Below are 16,220 nucleotides of genomic sequence, written 5' to 3' on the forward strand. Positions count from 1 at the left end.
GTTTTTAAGCAATATATGACAAAAGATATAATGCAAATGAACTATTTTTCAGTTACATATGCATAGTTAATATCTAAAGTATATAAATTTTTGGATATTGTTAATGTTTCAATCAATTATTCTAATTCTGGTGATTGAGGTAGGAAATACCTATTAAAGAGCTAGTCAATATATCACAGTAACAGAAAAAAGAAAATAAAACTAGGAATTTAGTTAGAATACTTCTGTCTCTAAAACTGTGTTTTACACACACACACACACACACACACACACACACACCACTAGAAAGTAAGTTTTTTTGGACTACTATATTTTAGATACTGGCAATACAAAGATAATATGAAACATTTTCTGACCTTGAGTCTACATTATTTGGGGAAACAATGTTTGCAGAAAAGAAGGTAAACTCAAACCAGTCACTGTATATTTATAATAATGTTAGCTAATGCACATTTTCAGATGAAATAACATGAAATTGTAATCTGAGTTCTCACTTTGGGGATTATTTTAAATAATTTTTACTACTGATTATAATTATTCATTATCACCATAATTGTCATTATTTTAAAGTTAGTATTGTGAGAACCCCTTCCACCAATTTAGATTCAAGCCAACCCTCATTTTTTGTGATTTGCACACAGTTCTTTCCTGTAAATTTTCCCTAATTGATTCACCAAAAACGTGTTAGAACTTCCTGTGACTTTTTTCTTTCAAATCTTGGGGAGGTTAACAATAGGACTTAAGTTGTCCATCTAGTATATCTCATCACTCCATCATTTGACTTCCATTTCTGGTTATATGTAACCTTGAGGTCATTTTCTTTGTCATTTCTTGCATAGGTCATAATAGTTAATAGACTACAGAGAGTTTGTACTATCCATCTACTTTAATAACCTCACATTACCAACGCTTTTGATTCTTCCAAAATCGTGACATTCCATAGATTAATAACCTTGCAAAACCTTAACAGAATTGGGATATAAAAGAAAAAAAAAAGATATTTGCAAGCAGTTCAAAACGGTTGAAAGCATTTTGCACTCTTCTAAAAGGAATCCAAACTGATTTCCTGTTAATCATGTCTATATCCAAATAATGTGCCATTTGATATAGCTGCCCACGATTAACAGGCACACTCAGCATACTGACCATCATAATTTGAGGAATAGTTTTTCATCCATGTTGTTTTTCCAGTCTGGTTGGTTATACCAATATCTTTCAAATTTTACTGAGTTTCAGCAAGAGGAGTTTGTAGAGTTCCGAGAATCTAAGAAATTAGTATAAGGTCATCTGTAAATAAGAACATTTGGAGAACAGTGTCACTCGTAGGCAAAATATTGTTTGTATTTTCATTTAACATTACAGTAGCTTTGAATTTAAATTTCATTTAAAATCATAAGTTTGTGGGATTTGGAGAGTTAGATTTTAAATTAAAGGTAATCTAATCTAACCCCTAACTTGGAAATTGAGATTTATAGCAATCAAGTGACTTGACCAAAGTCTCAAAACTAGTGAGAGGTCAAGCTGTAAGTGAGGTCCCAGTCTTCTGAGCTTCAGTACTGTAATCTTGGCACTTTACCAGAGTTTATCCAACATGATTCATTTTGGAACCTAAAAGAAATGATGAAACACCTCGGGTAAATCGCTTCTGCCCTCTAAGAATCATATTCTTCATCTGTTGGATGAGGGCATTGGAGTGAATAATCTCTAAAGTACCTGCCAACTCTAAAATTCCATGATTTTTATCCAAAGCTTAAAGTTTTTTATAGATAGGGCAAATAAGAATTGAGAAAAGGGACTTGGGACTAATCATATAAAAAGTCATAATCAGCACTGTGATGAGATCCTCACTATTGCCAACTATTAAATTATTCTTTCTCTCCTTTACAGGTGCTAGTAAATTAGAAGGGGAATATTAGGTTTTCAAGGCTTCTCCAAGGTCAAAATGTCTTTAGCCATATTAAATAATCTAAAATTAAAAAAAAAAAACTCTGTGTATGTAATCTTTCAATATGCTTCAAAATTAACGTTTCTAAATATATAAATAGGATTTCTTACTTTATTCTTCCAATTAACTGGTAAAAATACAATAGTGAATTTTAATTTTAAAATGATTTTCAAATCTTAACAAGGACATTTAACAAATAACTATATTTTGAGACTACAGTGGTAGGAAACAAATACTAATTTTCAATATGGAAAAAAGAGGAAATCTATGAATTATATTGAATAAGTAATGAAAGTACTTTATACTCTACAAGGTTAAGTGATAAGGTTAAGTGTCTAATTTTGCAGTCCTTTTATACCTGGTGAGCTCTAAGGCTTTCCTTAATGATGGGATTAAATTTGGTTTCCAGCTACAAACAGTTGCTTGTCATTCCCCATAGGTTAGTCTCTCTATTTTGTACTTATCACAAACAGAGAGGAAATAACTTTCTGGGCCTTTTGTGAGTCTTTTAAAATGCACACACTTTGGGGAAATCATATTTTCTTGAAGGAAATGAGGCATGACCAATCACACAAAACGTGAGAAAATCCCCTGATAGGTGACCTTTGCCACATGTAAAAGAAACTGTTCAGTGGCTGAGGTTTCATGGATTTCATGCATGAAAATCAGATTTTCTGGCCACCAGTGCTGTTCAGTAAATAAATAATCCATCATTGTGTCAAATGGTGGAAACATGGAGTTGCTGTCTTTGCTATCTGAATAGACATTTTGAATTAGCAACTTGTGTAAGTCCCTTTCATGTCAGCAGCCAAGCACACATTATTTTTACTTTTTACTCTTCAGAATAAATCCATTTATACTTTTTGACAGGAAAAGGAATAATGGGAGCACTAATTTAATTATGTCAACACCTATGGATTGGTTGGTGGAAAGTGCAGATGTTTAGAGGGGAGTTCCCATATGTGATTATGGGTCTGGAGTAGCTCAGTATCTCATTAGACACATTATTATATTATTCCAGTAGCATAATTAACATGAGCCTTAAACTTTACATTCTCAATAGCAACTGTTACTATCTTTAAAAAAAATAATGCACAGTACCTCATTCTACCTAGTACTCTTCTTTCTATTATAATAGGCATTAAAAAAAAAAAAAAAGGTCAGCCTGGTAAAGTGGTTTGGGATGAATACCATATATACCTCTCAGTTAATTCTCATTTTAATTGTTTTAAAAATAGATTTATGTTTTCTTTTAGTTCTTCTGACATTTAATTTGTTATTAATTGGGCTCTTTTACTCTCATTTGTAAGTTTCCTTTCACACAAAAGTACAAAAAACAAAATGGCAGCACTCTATTGCTGCTCCTGTCCCCCCAAAAAACAACCAGAACCATATAGCTCCCAGCTTCTTCTTTTATTTCTTTTTGTCCCAAATTGTCTCCATGGACTTTTGAATAGTATCTGAGTTTTTTCTAAAGCATGAGGAATGTAATAGCATTGCAAACTGTCATGTTGCTGACATTTATTGGTTGCTTTTTAACTAACCCTTCTAGCTCCCTTCCATATTTAAAATCTTTTTTAGTATATTTTAGTCACCTCAGGTGTTCTTGATGTCGTCTGGGTTTTGTGCCATTATTGAGTTTACAGACCCTTCTGGCCATGCAAGACGCCGTCAGTTGGAATAGACTATGATTCTATTCATTGAATGCCCAACAACATTCCCTTTATTCTCACTATAAAATGAATCAGTCATGGCTTTCCCCTAAAAAAAATTCTCATGAAACTAGTGAAGAACTTAGATAAGAAATAAGGAAGAAATTCCTAATTGCTAAAGAATTATTTTTTAAAAAGAATGTCTTTCTTCATATTTGAATTGATCAACTTTTTATTTGTTTTAAAATAATATTTAAATGTGTCTTCATTTCCCAATAAAAATTTTGGTAAAAAAAAAGTTTTCTCTTTTCTGCCCCACAATGCTGAACATAATGGAAACTATGGTCTAACTTAATTTTGTTGGAAATGTACATTGATGTAACCATGAAACAAGTTTAACAGGAATCTCCAGTAAAAGAAACACTCCATAGATGAAAAGGGAATATAGTTTGATAAATTTGAAAATGAAATTAAATATTTGATAATAAAATTCAATTCAAAGCAGATTCTGAATAAACCAAGTATGACTACTGTGATGATCTTTAATCCCCACCCTCCACAAAAAGCGTGATTTTTTTTTACTTACTTCTGAATGAACAAATTCATGAGCTGTTTAGAAAAAACCAATCACTATATGTAATACAGGAAGCATGGTATAGTGGTTAGAGAAGTAGAGAAGTCATGGATTCAAGTTTCACTGCCCCATAATGGCTCCTGTCATCCAAAATATGCCAGTTAGTCTATCCTTGTTCTGGCAAATCTCTAAGGGTATGAATTCCAGGTAAGGTGAAAATGTGAAGAGGTAGAGAATATTTCCTCATTAGATAGTTTCCTTTAACTGATCAGCCACAAGTCCAGGCTATGCCAGGTCCTAAGAAAAATACAAAGATAAATTTAAAAAAATAATCTCCTCCCTCAAGAATTTTAAATTCAAAAAAGGTCATATTTGCCATGCCAAAGAATTTATCTCCCAACAATCCATACATGCCTGCCCATCCTATAGGATCTTCACTTGTGTTCTTCCATAAATTCATCATATAGGTTCACCCAAAATTTTTGGGACCTTCCTTTCATTCTGTTGTCATCCCTTGAATACCAAAGGATCAGGCAGGCTTTGTATCTGTTCTCATTTACCCTGATTTTTAAAAATAGTCATCAATGTCTTTTTCTAACCCTTTTATACTACCGATTCTAGTTTATAGTATTTAATTTGTACTGTACTGCAGCCTGCTCACAACTACTATATGACTCTTCATTGAGATTTGTGTGAATGCTCAATTTTAATTCTTCAGAGACTGTCATATTTTATCAAAACAATACAATATCATGGAAGAATATTGATGTTTGAAAGAGAAAAAAGTTGAAAATTTTCCCAATCTCCATTTGAAATTTCCTCAGACTTCTAATTTTCTTGGGAACATTTCATGTAGTTCCTTATTTATTAGCCAAATTATATGAAAAAATTATTCTCTTGAATAAATGCAAAATTTCTTTTTTTCAGAGACACGAAGTAAATTGTTGTCCAAGTCTAAAAGCAGCAGTTCTTTTTTGCAAAATGAAAATAGGTAAAAGGATATGAGTTTACATATACATATATGTGTGTGTATGTATAATGCATAAAATTAATATACCTCTTTTCTGAAGCTCCATATTAAATAACTAATAAAATTTTATTTTTCTTCCCATGATTGAATAAGAACTGGCAATGTTCATAAAGAAAATATGACCCCTGGTTTTTCCCAAGATGATGTGACAAAGTGGGTAATCAGGGTAATCTTTGACCATTTAAGACATATTCTTTGTCAATGTATTGTTTTTCTTTCATTCATACATAATGATCTAATTAATAAAAATATGAATTTAATATTATAGAATCATCCTATGTTCATTTTGATGTGAAGGTTGGAATAACATTGAATAGGGAAAGTTATATTTGAAAACACAATTCCAGTATAAAAGATATATGTACACCATTCAAAAGTATCCTTCCTTTGTCTCATAAAAACTTGTTTTTTCTTTTTTAAGGAAAAAGATTTGGCACTCATTGGATTTGGAGTATTAATGATATTACAAATAAACACAAGAACACACTGACATACAGACAGATATACACAACAATAAAAATGGCAATGAAAGAATGAATGATTATATGAATGAATGAAAAAAATGATTTAATGTTCACTATGTGTCAAGCATTGTATTAAGGGCTGCGAGATACAAGGAGAAAAAGCACAAATGTTTTGGCTTTCAAGGACCTTACATTGTGACTGAGAGGAAACAACACAAAATACAATTCCATTTCAGTGCAAATAGAAATTCTAAGGTTGGAGTGATGGAGCAAATAACAAGGCTCTAATGGGGATCAGATCTGAGTACCCAAAAGGAAAAGACCATGTCTTTGGGATCTGGACAGGGAACAGGAAAAGTCCCTGGACTTTCCCACATGGCTCAGGTCCCTGGAGTTCACTTGGGGCAATCTGCCCTTCCCAGTTAATTAACTGCCCTTTGATTGTTTGCATATGACCCTACCCTAGACCACCACTCCCTGATCCTATCTAGAGGCCAGTCTCCTTTCACCACATGATCCAGGTCCCTACCATATCCAGACTTTCTCTGTTTCCTCGCAGTCATCCCAGACTACTTGGTCACTCCTAGATCCCTCCCACAGTCTTTCTATATATTACATCTATCTCACTTCTATTAAAGTGCTCAGATTCAATCTAACCCACTTGCTTTAGTGATACAAATGTTCAGATTTCTTAAAAGTCTGGTCAATATGGCAGATATTTCATAAAACTTGTTTCTCTTTGGCTAAAAGAAAGCTTGGGTAAAATTCATTCGGGCAGCGCCATGTGTTGTTATTTCAGTGGCTCAAGAGTCCTTAGGCAGTATTATGAAATCAGATATCAATGTGGTGGTGTAGAGCAAGAAGGCAGGTCTCACTGGATGGAATACATTTGTTGTCTCTGATCTTATCCCAACTGTGGGAGCAGTCAAGTAGCCTGGTGGTAGCAGGTCTTCCTGCCTTCTGTCTTTTCTTGGATGGAATCTGAGACTGCCCTTTGGGATGGGGGAGGGTAGAAAGTAAGGGCCAGAGGAAGCCCAAGGTAGTGGCAGGTTTCTCTGTTGCTCAGCTATCCTCGGCTATGTTTAAGAAACAGAAAAAAAGCAAAACTTTGTTGTGATTATCAGTCATTTTAGAATCAGTTGTCTGCATAGATTGCCAATTGGTTAGAGTAAAATCCAAATTAACAAAAGTAAATATATTAGAGAAAAGAAATTTTAAATGAAGAATTATGGGTGACTACAACTGTATTCTAAGGTTTTTTTTAATAATTATTTTAGGATATTAGGGAAAGTTGAAACATTGATTAGCTTACTATTTTTAATTTTTTGTCTTTAATGTGTGCACTCTTATTTGAACTGGTCTTAAGTCAGTGTACAGGTGAAACTCCTCTCCTCCCTCAAGTACTGGCACCAGTCTTCTAAAACTAGCAAGGAGAATATAAAGTTTTCATTTACATCTATGTTGGGGGCAGGGAGGGAATTTAGGTGACCATTCATTATAGCTGACAATTTTTTTAAAAAAGGAAGAAATTAAAGCATAACATAGAAAGTTCTGTTGTTTTTTTTTTTAAGGGTTACATAATTTACATGTAAAGCAATAATAGTTCCTTCTCCCCTCCCACGTACCCATCTGGATTTTTGTTATGCAGTGTCTTTGCTCTAGCAGAGGGCAGCTTTTATATAGGGACATAACTCTGTAACAGTGTATCATACAATATTTGGAATGACTATTAAAACAAACCAAAATAAATGCACAATATGAGTCCTGAAGACACACTGTAGAAATCTGGGGATGTTTGCCTCCAACATATGTAGACACTATCATCACCTTCACTGTTCCAATTTTTTAATTCTGAGTAAAGCACCAAAAAATAATTTAAACAATACAAAGCTGGGCTAATCTCATCTCTTTTCTTGGGCAATTACCCTGTCACACCCTTTGAGAAAAACAACAGCAGCAACAACAACAAAACAACCAAAAGAACACAGTCCATTTAGAAGCACTTGCAGTGGACAATGGGGGACCCAGATTCATCCTACTCCTTTTAGTTGATCCTCATCTGCTGGAAGGTGGAAGGAGACACCAGGATGGAGCCTTCCATTCAGACAGTATTTACTCGTAAGTGGGGCAATGATCTTGATTTTTATTGTTTTGGGAGCTAATCTCCTTCTGCATCCTGTCAACAATGCCTGGATATATGGTAGTACCACAAGAAAATATGATATTGGCATACAATTACAGATGTCAACACCATAGTTCATAATTGAGTTGAAGGTAGTTTTGTAGATTCCACAGGATTCCATACCTAAGAGAGATGGTTGGAAGAGAGCTTCTGGGCATCAGAGCCTCTCATTGCCAAGGATGATAACCTGACCATTAAGGAGCTCATAGTTCTTTTGCAGAGAGGAACTACATGCAACAGTGGCCATTTCTTTTTCAAAGTCTAGGGCTATGTAGCAAAGCTTTCCCTTGTTGTCACACATGATTTCTCTTTTAGCTGTATTAGTGAAACTGTACCCTCTCTCAGGATCTTCATGAATTAGTCCATCAGATTGTAGTCAGCCAGATCCAGATGAAGGATGGCATGGGGAAGGGCACAACCTTCATAGATGGGCACAGTGTGGGTCACATCATTACAAGAGTCTATCACAATACCAGTGGTATGACCAGAAGCATACAGGGACAGCACAGACTGAATGACAAAGTACATGTCTGGGGTGCTAAAGGTGTCAAACATAAGCTGAATTATCTTTTCTCTGTTGACTTTGAGGTTCAGGGGAGCTTCTGTTTCCAATAGACAGTGCTCTTAAGGGACCATATAGAGCTCATTATAGAAAGTATGATGCCAGATCTTCTCCATGTCATCCCAACTGGTGACAATACCATGTTCAATGGGGTACTTCAGGATCAGAATCTATCTCTTGCTCTGGATCTCATCCCTCACATAACTGTCTTTCTGGCCTAAAACCATCATCATACCCTTATGTCTGGGGTGCCCAATAATGGAAGAGAAGACAGCCCAAGAGACATTATCTCCTTCAATGCCAGCTTTGCAAATTCCAGAGCCATTGTCAACAAGAATCATGATATCATCATTCATGGCAAACTCTGAAGTGGCAAGTTGAAACCCTTAAGGGAGACAGGAGGTGATGCCCCACCTAGAGGTAGGGAGAAGGCAAGTGAATGCTTGGTGGAAGAAATCACAGCTCTCCACCATTTCTTAGCAAAATTTTATTAATCCAAAATGGATGCCACAACAAAGAGTATGGAAGAGTATAGAAACTGTCATGGTAATTAGACATTTGATCTACTTAACAACAACTTAAAAAGAGGGGAAATATGGAAACCAAAGTAATATCAGTTTGTAGTACAAGCTAATTTAAGGAGCAAAGGATGGAAGATTATGAATAATTTCACTCAGGAAAGAGAGGAAAATAGTCAAATGGAAAAGAACCTGAAAATAGCTTGAGCTTTGGGTTGGTAAGTCACTGAGAAAATTATCAGGTAAAATAAAATGAGTAGAATAAGCAGAAGAAAACTGCAATATATCCCTGGCATTATTGTGGTAATTTTTAAGCAGCAAAAGTAGAGCCAACATGTTAGGAATCTACCTCTTCACTATCCAATGTATTTTATGAGAAATTTCCAATAACACTCAAGAAGAATAAATCAGTAAGACATCCTGGATCTCAACAATTATATGTGGAAGAGGTTCATGCTAAAGGTGATATGATTTTAAAGAAACTCCTTTCCAAGATTTTTAAATGAGGGAAGTGCAATAAAATGGAAATAATGGAATGTATTTTCCTTAAAAAAAAAGACATCCACTGAGAAAACGTTAGTTAATCTTGATGTAAATTCTTTGTTTCTTATTTTTATGAATTATTAATAGGAATAAACTATGCCCACATTGAACATATCCTTGATAAAAAAACATGAAAAGGAACAAACAAATTTTTGCATTCAATATCAGACAACATCTTCATTGTTAAAAGTTAAAGTGAAAATAGTCCTAGACTGATTTTTGAAATGGCATGGGTTTAAATCTTAGCTCTATTATTTACTAGCCATATTTCCTTGGGAAATTATTTAAACCAATGGTTTCCAAACTTTATGGACCCATATCCTTCCCCTTTATTGAATAATATCCCCAAATGAAATTAGTAACATCCCCAAAAGTCCTTCAATTTCCACTTCTCATAAAATGATCTATGGCAAAAATTTTATTAATTTGTACTTTATTCAAATAAATTAATAATGAATTATACATTCATGAAAACAAACAAACCTAGCATTAAATAATACAATGTAACAGTAATTATTAATAAAATGATTCATAATTTTCATATTGAGAATACAAAATTATCATAATCATTTTATTTTGGGGTGAGAGACCTTAGTTTCTTGACATGATGTTTCACATACTGTGGGGCCAACTTCTAAGGGGAATTGAAATTTTTGTCTTAATAGCAGATACAGCAGAAAAAAGTTTCGTGTAAATAACATTACAAAGAGTAATGTAATTTGTTTTCCATTATTTGATAAATGAGAGAAGTATTCATCTATAGCAAAGACATAATAAAAATTCACATTCAAATGTTTGTTTGGACATATTATAACAAGACTAGTTAAGAATCATTCTTATTCAGATTTAGTAGAAACTATTTGCTCAAGGTAAATGTGTTCTTTATGAATCCGTTTTTGGAAATCTCTAGGTCTTTAAAATAAAAATGAAAATAATTTATTTAGTCTGACCAAATAAGTAATAAGCAAGGTATTACTTTATTTTATTTCACTTTGAGACTAATTATATTTAAATATTTTTTTAAATTTAGAAACATATCAAAATATTTTTATAAATGAATCAACCATAGTTCTATGCTTTTCATAAATAGCATCACTATAAGTTTCTGTTCTTAATATTTAACAGAAGATATTGAATTTTTATATTACTCCATTTATTTCAAAAAATAGGTCCTAAATATGCACATATTTTAAAAAAGAAAAATGGAAATTTTTATAGGGAAATTAACTATTTTTTAAATTTAGTATTTCTCTTGGAAATATGACAATCTCTTATTTCAGTCCACACATAGTTTAAAAACACTTTGACAGAAGAAAATCAATGTGTTTTGCAATAATATATGATAATATAGTATCCTATGCTCTGCAACCATATTGTCACTTCAATTTTTGAATATATTATTTTCAAAAATAATTTAATTATAACAATTTGGATAGCCCTTTTTAACTTGTCACTCATATTTACAAATAAAACTGATAATTTATTAGGCAGGTGATATTCCCAGATTATGCAGAGAATTACATTTTACCTACCAATCAGCGTTTCATTCTGACCTCAGTGGAGCTCTGTCAGTGCAAAAAAATAAAATAAAATTCCCCTACATTTTATCATATTCATTTTAAATTACACAAATTAGATTTTAAAAGCAGTTGGTATAATACTGGCATTAATAGGTTTGCAAAGTAACAAACCTTCCCTAACATCAATTTTAAAGACATAATGTACACATGTAATCAAATAAGTTCCTTTGGCTACATATGTTGTTTCATCCCTTTGAAATGCAAAATGAGAAGATTTCTTTTCCCAATTAATTGATCACAAAATCTTTAGACATTTATTTGCTCACTTTCCTCCCACTTATGATTTATGAGAGTGAAACAACTTGAAGTTGCTTTATGCATGATTCATGGTTTCTAACTTATCTATGTCTGCAATCAGCATCAGTAGCTCATCACAAAATGATGCTTTTTACATTTAGAAATTTTGGAAGCAATTTTATAGAATTCAAGCAAATTATTTTGTCATAGACATGGTAATTGAAAAAAATTGAATTTTTTAAAGTGAAAAGGACCTAACTTTTTCCAAGCAAGTTTTTTCATCTCCTAATCTATTCTCCATATATATATGCACATACACACATTCCTATCTGTCTATCTATCTATCTATCTTTCTATCTATATATCCATCTATCTATCCATACACAGAGAGAGAGAGAGAGAGAGAGGGAGAAAGAGAGAGAGAGAGAGAAAGAGAGAGAGAGAGAGAGTAAAAAGACCTTTCCTCATCATCTCAGAATTTGTTAATTGTGAATGCAAGTGAAAAGAGGACACATTTTATTTTCTACATCTAGACAGTGATGTGGATTTTTGTAGTTACACCATGTAAATTCTCTCTATTGTATTTTCTTGTATTAGCTACAAGCTACCCCAGTGGATTTTGTCTTTAGACTATTTGCATACCTCTCCATTAGAAAATGTCAAGTCAGTTAAACGTAAAGATGAGAAAACTAATTAATGCTAACGTTTACATTTTGAAATTAAAAGAACACTCTAATCTTTTTGGGGAGGCCTTAGGATGGCCAAGAGCCTCTGGTAGAAAATGTAGTAATAGTATGTCATTCTATAGCATTTATTAAATGCTTACTATGTGTCAAGCACTGTACTAAGCACTGGAGATACAGAGAGACACAACAAATACTTGTGTCCCCCTCCATGAAACCAAGAGGCTTCTTTATAAGGCTATAGGATTCATGCTAATCCATTTCTGTACTGTCTCACAATTAAGTATTTTCTGTTCTCTTCAAATAAACTGGAGTCTTTTGTTGCATCTTCCACATTCCCAATTTGGAAGAGTTCTCTGAAGACCTAGGAAATTCAGGCATTGACCACCGGAGTGTTTTCTGTCTCATTAAAGAGTCTCAACATAATTCATGTATTGCTACTTTAAATAGACTCCTACATGCCATGACACGAAGTTCATTTGGCATCGATTTAGACAATTCAGACTTTTCTGAAGATCTATGATTATCATAGATATACTTCAGATCTATGAAGATCTGAAAAAAAAATTATAAAATTCAGCAACAAATAATATTTCAAAAAGTTGTTATAATTTATCTTTTGCCTATAAGTGTCTGTGCAAAAAACCAAACCAAATCAGACAAAATCTATAAAATTAAACTTAAATAAGCAACAAATAAAAAATGGGAAAAAATAATTGTAGACAAAAAAGTGATTTTCTATGAAAGGGAAACTTTACTCCCAAAAGAGTTCTTAGACGAGTGTTGCTGTTCTTGTTCAATCATTCAGTCATATCTAACTTTTCATGACCCCTTGGACAACAGAATGCTAGTACTACCAGTTGAATCTTCTTGGCAAAGTTACCAGAGTGGTTTTTCATTTCTTTCTCCAGTGGATAAAGGTAAACACAGTTTCAGTGACTTGCCCAGGGTCACACATTTAAAAAGTATCACAGGCTAGATTTGACCTTGGGTCTTCCTGATTCCAGTCCCAGCAATCTCTCCACTGGGTTACCTAGAAGATTAGGGGTCCCCAAATAGGGAATTAGAACCTATGATTTATTAGAAGTACCCTTAGTTGAAAAACAAAACTGTTGTGAGTTCAAATTCCCCAATCAGTACCTCTGTCACTAATGGCAATTCATAAATGTCTCTATCAAATTTTTATAAGAGTACCTCCAGTAAATTATGAATTCTAGTTTATCTCCAGTGGAACCCATTATAATTAAGGCATTCTGAATAAAGGTCAGAATACATCCAACATTATGATATGCCAGGTAGCCCAAAAAGAAATCACCCTCAGATGAGTCCCAACTACTTGAGAAGCTCCTCAAAAAAATATTAACTACTTGCTATTGATTATAATAGACCTCACAAATCTTAATTTAGCCCCTACAATATTACAATGACCCATAGGGCTGCCCTCTCCCATAAGAAGTTTCCAACACTGATTAGTTTCTATCCTGTGGGAAGACTGATCCTTTAAAAAATACTTTGAGAATTTCAGCAGATTTTAAGCTAATTTTAACTCTCAAATGTAGACCATTTAGCTTCAACACGTTTCACACTTATGTATAGCAAGCAGCAATGTAGACATCACATTTATTCCTAATGTAAGCCAAGCTGATGGTTGCAGATCATATTCATGCCAACATTTGACATATACTGACTCAAATTTTACCTCAAATTTGGACATATCATATTAAATAACCACAGTAATGCATTCATTTTGAATTTGAATGAATTTGTCATATTACCAGATAGCCCAACCCTTTCATTTTACAGATGAAGAAACTGAGGTCTATGAAGGTGAATTGATTTGTTCAGTATCACACAGAGAGTGAAAACAGAAAATACTCTCTCCAAGGGACTATGCTGCCTCCTATCACAGCTTGGGTGAGGAGCCCATCATTCTGCTGTCCCTGTTTTGGGAATATTGCTCAGATTTCACTTTGAGTGGCAATGAGATGATAATTATAAGTACAAAGGACAGGTTATTTGGGATTAAAAATAAACTTCTTTTGAAAAATAATTATTTTTATCGATGAAACAGATTGGAAATTGTTACATCATATTTTTGCAGACTCAATGACATTGAAGATTATCTAAATATAGCATCAGAGTTTTAAACATTTTCCAGGTTAGAATATTCTATATGCATATGATGGCTCCACATTCTTAGTGAAATAAAGAAAAGTACATTTACAATCTTAGTGATAAATTTCATTTGTCTTCTTTCAAAGAAAGTATTGAATATTGTCATATTGATATGTTGCTAAAGATGCTGGAGTTGGACATTATAAAATCTGCATCTCTATTCAAACTAAAGCTGAATTTCTGGAAGATGGCCAAAAATAAATGGAAAAAAGAGAAAATACACAAAATAAACCCTATACTTGTGTTGAGTAAAGGATTTTTAGAGGCAGAAAATATAAAAGATTGAAGAACTTTGTGTGTCAGGTTACGAAAGATCCATTTTTATATCTTGTTCTTGAGTTTTATAAGTTGATCAGGATATCCAATAGTTGTTTATGCATTACTTTAATTTTATAAGATGCTTATTCAATAATAAGATATTTTGTCTGAATTTTAGTGCCTTAATTGTTAATGAAAATCTGAATGATTTCATGGAGTCTTCTCTAACATAAACAGAGTAAACTCCATGGATTTTACAAAAACATAGTAATTACAAATCTGTATATGTAATGTGCATACATATCTGTGCACATATATATGTATGTACATATGTATATGTGAGTATATTTTACATATATAAATGCATGTGTGTATATGTATAGTTATAGTCATTGTTATAATTATGGAATGAAGTAAAGTGAATAGCCTTTCATCAGATAAAGAAACTAAGGTTGGCTTTTTTCAAGTGTCTCAGGATTAAATGCTAGGTTTTCTCAGGGGCAGCTAGGTGGTGCAGTGGATAGTGCACCACTGCAGGAGTCAGGAGGACCTGAGTTCAAATCTCACCTCAGACACTTGACACTCACTAGCTGTGTGACCTTAGGCAAGTCACTTAGCCCCAGTTGCCTCATCCTGGGTCATCTCCAGTCATCCTGATGAATATCTGGTTACTAGATTCAGATGGCTCTGGAGAAGAAGTGAGGCTGGTGACCTGCACAGCCCTCCGTCACTCAAAACAAAGTCAAGTGCAAGTCATGTCATCATTTCTGTGATGGCATGGTCTTCTTTGGCAATGAAGGATGGATGAACAAATGCTAGGTCTTCCTAATTCCAGGACTAGAACTATAATCTAATATGGCACCTGGCTATGACATTATAATATTGTGGAATTGGACTCATCCAATAGATTTTTGTGATTTCTCATTCTCCTTGTACTTTTTGAAACTTTAGACTTTGTTGATGATATCCTATTCTGCTATACTTTCTCCACTGGCAGCGTGATAATCCTGCTTCTGGATTTACTTCTGTGTGACAGCTTCCTCTCTGTTACCTGTGCTCCCATTTTCTAGCTGTATATCAGTTTATAATACAGTGCCCTGCACATACTAGACACTTAATAAATACTTTTTTGATCTGAATTGAAATCATTAGTAACTTTAAAAGAGATTATAAAATGCACTAAATTTAAGAAAATGAATATTATAAATAATAAAATGAGAAACAAATTATATTGTAGATGATCATTTTTGGAGGTAAAAAAGAAGAATATTTCTATAGTCACTAAGATTCATTCATTTGATAATAATGCAGTTTATTTACTCATTTATTCTCTAGAAATCACTTATTAAATATCTATTTTTTTGTAAAGGTCTCCCCTAAAGTCCTGAAAGACTCATCATAGAGTAGAAATAGCTTAGCTTCTCAAAGCCTATGCTAATGAAACACAAGCTTTGATAGGTCACAATAGGATACAAATCCTTTTTTTGTCTGGGTCCCTTAGTAAAAGGCATGTTTCTTTCCTAGCTAAATTTTAAAAGGCTCCATAACAGAGAATTAATCACATGATGATAAATTTAGATTTACTCATAAAAATGTGTATATCCATGTGTTAAGATACGAGAATATTATGGTTGATATTGTGTTGAAAGTACTCAGAAAGAGATCACATGATTGATGATGGGTAAAATGCAAGTATAGTTAAGATGGATGTGGTCCTTTCAGTTATATAGATTACAATCTGTCAAGGGAATTAACTATCAAACATAGAACCAACTTCAGAAGCCATCTAGTTCAACCCAACTCCCCATTTTGCAGAT

At 33.3% G+C, this 16,220-nt stretch overlaps 1 pseudogene; it reads right to left on the reverse strand.

Moving 5' to 3' along the window:
- Positions 1 to 7,658: 7,658 nt before the first annotated feature.
- LOC140523747 (actin, cytoplasmic 1-like) lies at positions 7,659 to 8,765 on the reverse strand (annotated as a pseudogene).
- Between the last annotated feature and the right edge of the window lie 7,455 nt (positions 8,766 to 16,220).

The sequence above is a fragment of the Notamacropus eugenii genome, chromosome 2 (assembly GCF_028372415.1).
Source record: "Notamacropus eugenii isolate mMacEug1 chromosome 2, mMacEug1.pri_v2, whole genome shotgun sequence".
NCBI classification, from domain to species: Eukaryota; Metazoa; Chordata; class Mammalia; order Diprotodontia; family Macropodidae; genus Notamacropus; species Notamacropus eugenii.